The 5,401-nt window shown below is 34.0% G+C and overlaps 1 long non-coding RNA gene across 1 annotated transcript; it reads left to right on the top strand.

The window, feature by feature from the left end:
* Nucleotides 1-1,107: 1,107 nt before the first annotated feature.
* LOC141480711 (uncharacterized) lies at nt 1,108-2,038 on the top strand. The gene is made up of 2 exons (XR_012464512.1): nt 1,108-1,315; nt 1,373-2,038. It is a non-coding gene; the product is annotated as an uncharacterized lncRNA (long non-coding RNA).
* The last annotated feature ends 3,363 nt before the right edge of the window (nt 2,039-5,401 follow it).

Raw genomic sequence — 5,401 nt, 5'->3', positions numbered from 1 at the left:
AGATCTACAACGGAATGGTATCTCTAAAGTGATGCTGGAACAGAAGACAGCAAGAGCCTCACAAGGAAGAGAAGCCATCACAACAAGTGTTTGCCCTTCCTTAGGACTAGAAACAGCATCCGTAGCAGCCTCTCGAAAACCAGGCCACAAAAGGCGGACTGTGAGTCAAGAATTGCATTTATTGGATACCCTGTGAGTGCAGCAAATCCTATATCGATGAAATTGAGAGGTCTTTGAAAGTCCGCATTGCCGAGCACAAGGGAAACACACATCGAGAATAAACCAGCGAATATGAATTGGAAAAGCAAGAGCACCAACATAACATCAAGTGATCCCAAGTTGGGATCATCCACAGGAAGGTACACTGGTTCGAAAGGAAGTTTAAAGAAGCAGCATATAAATTGTCCAACGACGCATTTAGCCAAGCCAGCTTGGAGATACGCAACATATGGAAAACTGTAATCAAGCGAAAAAACGGTCAACCTTCGCTGAACCGGTGGAGAGAGGAAATAGGGGATATGCGGATGCGTTCGAATGAGCTTCTTCTCTCGGAGAAATAGTCCATTCATCACCGGAAGACGACTGTGGATATTAACAATCGAAAAGTTGTGAAATCACTTGGTCCGAACTAGTAATAGTTATTTATGTATCAAGGGAATTAGGAGGGCCTTAATTGCCGATGGCAAAGTTTGCGTCCCGAGGGCCTCTGGCCCGAGGGACAGCAATTGCCTGAGGTTATTAAGGCTCATTAATTCCCGTAGTACATAGATAATTTTATTTCTGACCGATTTCAATAAAATTTTGTTCATTTTTGAAACGGAAAAATGTACCAATTCATTACCTTCCCGGTATATTTGAATCAGGTACCGTTGATTATAGTAGAGTTTTCTTGTTGCTAGGTTGTTGCTATGTTACTTGTTTATAAACAGAACTTTGTTATCAAGCTGTGTTTGCGGTGAAAACGTATTTTCTACCCCAAATATAATGGAGGATATTTTGAAAAAAGCTGAACAAGCAGGAGAATCATTAATTCCATCGAAAAGTGAAGCCGGAAAAATGTTATGCCAAAAGATGTCACTGAAACTGTATTTCTGGCATATTTTCAAGAACTGGTAAGGAATTTTCTATGTTTTTCGGTAGATTTGGTAGTGATTGTGATTGTGATTGACGAGATATCACCAAGTTCAATGAACTACAGACTTTTTTGAAACGGAAGAGTAAGAGTTATAAGCCGAAAAAGTCTGCTGTTTTATCTCCTAAAGATGTTATCAGATTCCTAAAGGACGCTCCTAATGATATTCATTTATTGCATAAGGTAATTTTTTTCTTATTTTCCTTTTTGTGTGTATTTATTTCCTTTTTTTTGTTATAGGTTGTTTTGATTATGGGTTATTTTGGAGGATGCAGAAGTCAGGAACTTTTGAATATGAAGATATCGGATATAAAGGACCGGGATTCCGTTATGGTAGTGAACGTACCGGAAAGTAAAACTGGTGTATCGAAGAAATTTACAGTTGTGGATGAAAAAGAGTTCTCCGCTTTGCCTTTATTAAGACTTTATATGTCTTTGCGTCCTAAAGGTATTGAAGGATTTTTTTTTGAGCTTCCGACAAATAAATGTACATCTCAGCCAATTGGAACAAACATGTTTGGGAAAATCCCCAGCAAAATCGCAATGTATTTAGGATTGCCAAACTCATATTCCTATACGGGACATTGCCTTCGTCGCACTTCTGCTACTGCTCTAGCCAATGCAGGAGCAACTATGACTAACTTAAAAAGACACGGAGGTTGGAAAAGTTCCACGGTGGCGGAGGGGTATTTGAAGGATAGCATCGAATTGAGAAATAAACCGGCGCGTATGTTGTCTACTTTGTCATCAGAAGAGGCAGGTACCTCGACTGTAGTGAACTGAAGCTCCAGCCATACAAAAGAAGAAATTGTTTCCAGTGGCGGAAGTAATTTTCAGGAAACATTTCAAAATTGTACATTTATTATTTGTAATGACGTGAATAAATAAAATATGGTTCAGTTTTCATTTCTATTTATTTTTACTTGTGAAAGGTAGAGGAAATTATAAAATCTATAATGTCCCAAGGGAGTTATGACCCTCTTTATTGATAGCGTAACTATGACGATATAAGCTTATAATATCCCGGTCAGAAATAAAATAGATTAACGTGTTTCGCTATACTATAGCTTTCTCAGGCGTTCTTTCATCACGAATAGGCATCAAAGAAATAAAAATAACATGATTGCATAGAAAATTCAAAAACCTTTCAAACAAAGATTGGGCTTCTGTTCCGTCATAGGTTTTCACACTGATGATAAAACCGATACGTATTTCGAGCTAAATGCCTCTATCAGTACAGTGCAGTTGAGTGTAGAAATATATATTAAACAGGTTGCCAATAATCATTATTAAAATATTTTTTTGGGTTTTTCATATTCACATATGAGGAACCTATTCCAAAATTGAAATATTTTTACTTTTGATCAGCAGTATAATTAGGTAAAATGTGAAATTCGATTATAACATTGAATTAAATACATTAGCATCAGTGAATGGCGTATATAAATAATCATCAACAAATAATTCAATATAACATAAATTACAAGATCATAGTAATGTTTATTCAATTGCCTATTGACAATTCAATAATTGAAACAGTTGATGTAATAATATCTAATTGCGCTTTGGTCGAGCAGATTATTATTTCTGGTAACAAATCATTCTTTATTGTGATTGTGGTAACATATAGGGGAAGCTTCAAAATCCTTTGTGGACGCTTAGATATACGTTGAAATACAAATACCTACATTTCAAGAGATTCCAATAGGATTTGAATTCATCTCAGTAATTTCTTCAGTTCCTTCAATCTAACGACATGGCTTACTCAACACATGCAAGTGCAGTGCTTCTACAAAATTCTATATTTACGTTTATTTCAAAACATTGTATAGTACTTTGCCTAATCCTTTCGAAAGTACACTCTTCAGAGAGGTACTTCAGGGATGATACGTATATTCAACTCTCTCCATGGAAGAATTCGTAAATGAGGAAAAAAACGTTTTTGAAAAGCACTAGACTATCGTTATATTTCAAAATTCAATTTACCAGCCCCATAGTATTCTTGATTCGTAATTTCCATGAACATAAGAAGCATTTTGAGCGTGATTTATAATGATTATTATGAAAATAGTATTGATAACGATGACAATAATATTGGAGAGGTCCAGACCTCTCATTTTTTGTGATTGAAAAGGAATTTCACAATAGGAGAAAATGCATCTAGAGTCATTCTTCAATTATCCCATATTTAATACACATATTGTTCACTCACTAGTAACCTAAATAAAATGTTAGTGTATACATTGCAGTGACTACAATACTTGAAACATTATGAGAAATATTAAAATAGATTCAAAATAGTTCTCAATCTGTCAAGAAACTATTTTTTATTCATGTACGGAATGTTACTTTGAAATTTTATTGTTGAGTACTGAGGAACTGTAAAGTTTTCTTCATTTATATTATAAACAATCGAACATCTCTTCAATATAGAGTACGACTAAATTGGCATTTTCTATGAAATTATTTCCTGCTGTTATTATTTCTAGTTTCGACCAACATATTTTCTGAAAAAAAAATGAAACTTTGATTTTTTAACACTAGTCCTAGTTAGAATGGCACCATGAACCTAAATGTTTCCAGATTTTTGTTATCAACGAAGATATTTTTCAACAACTGATGTTGGGACACCTTAATTGAGAAACAAGAAAAAATTTGGTTCAAAATGTATTGAATCGTAAAACTCTAGTTATAACAGATAGCCCTTGAATTTGTTTCTGAATCACTGTTTTGTAAATCCACTTCCTAACTGTGCTGTCAATGAATGAGTTCTTTATCAGAAACGGTTTATGGGACCCCACTCCACCCTGTGAGATGTAACTCTGAGTCGGGAGAAGAGTCTATAATATAATTATACGTCAGTGAAATATAGTCATAGTTGGATAATTTTGTGATTTCCCGTAAACTCTAAAACTCTCCAATTTCCATCATGATTGGACTGCTGATTGAAAAAGTATATTTAGATCATTACGGAATGAACAACCATCAAACAGAAAAAACTGATTTAATAATGATTCTGCAGAAATACTGAATATCGTTTTTGCTTTGGAGTCATATCAACGACATGTTTCCCCCACATGTACCAAGCTAAGGTTCATGGCTTCTTGTGAGCTCGTTATGTATCCAACTGACCTTTTTCCTAGTCCCAAAGCCCTTATTCACACACTCTCTCTTTCTCTTTCTCTCTCTGCCTCTCCCTATTATCTGTTACACAGATGCTACAACCGTCGTTTGTTTCTTCTCCTACCCTTCATATTGGATAACATGTACCTTGTATTGTCCTTTATTTCCAATTAGAGAAAAGATCCACTGATTTTCTCTGTGATCAGAAACTCCATATATGACTTCCTATGGAGTTCTCTGAGGAAAGTTATCATAGTCGTGAATAAAACAATTGAATTCCATACCCGGTCAGCAATTTCGTATTTTATAATAGTTGCGGAAACGTTTCGGAGAAACAAATTATAAAACTACATTTCTCCCAGAAATGTTTTCAATGTGTTTATAAAACTGTTATAAATAGGAAATTGGCACCGTTTTATAAAACATTATAGTTATTATCAATATTCTGTAAGGCCTTTTACAAACACTACAAAACAGTTTTATGAACATTTTGACAGTTACTATAAAATTTGTCTAACAACCTTGAAAAGTAGTTTTGTAAAGACTTTCCTTACTACACTTCTGCAACATATTTAAGCGATACCTATAAAATAATAAGAAAGTAGTTTTATTAGAGTTTTTTAGTAGTTCCAAGTAGGCGTTATAAAATATAATACAGCCGAAAACGATAACAATAAAATGAAAAAGTGTTAAAAATGCTTTCTTGAAGAGGCAAGAAGTAATTTTGTATTGGACACTAGGAAAATATAATTGATATGTCACCAACTGAAAACTAAGAAATATAAAGGTTGAATCCATTTTAAAATTCCACTTTTGCACTCATGAAACTGTTGAAGACATTGTTTGTATTTCGAAGACTGATATTTTCACTGCAAATGAAATTTTATTGACAAATATATAGCCTATCATTAGTAAAATTCAAGCGCCCCACTCATTTATAAATGTTTTCGGTGGAATTATTAATTATACAAAAATTCACTCTGTCAAGGTATCAATTTTCTAGTCACAAACTTAACTCACTTCATTCTAAATAATATAATGTTATAATATTTATGTATTTTTCAGCTGTGAATATCACTATATGTGCGGTATTTCATATTTTCAACTCATCTAATTTCAGTATCCCGGATCGCTATCATTTAAAAT

The sequence above is a fragment of the Leptinotarsa decemlineata genome, unplaced genomic scaffold, assembly GCF_025532065.1.
Source record: "Leptinotarsa decemlineata unplaced genomic scaffold, Ldec_3_MD MMD2_tig00000008_RagTag_RagTag, whole genome shotgun sequence".
Lineage (NCBI taxonomy): Eukaryota > Metazoa > Arthropoda > Insecta > Coleoptera > Chrysomelidae > Leptinotarsa > Leptinotarsa decemlineata.
The sequence above is the reverse complement of the archived record's forward strand: the minus strand, read 5'-3'. Positions and strand labels throughout refer to the sequence as shown.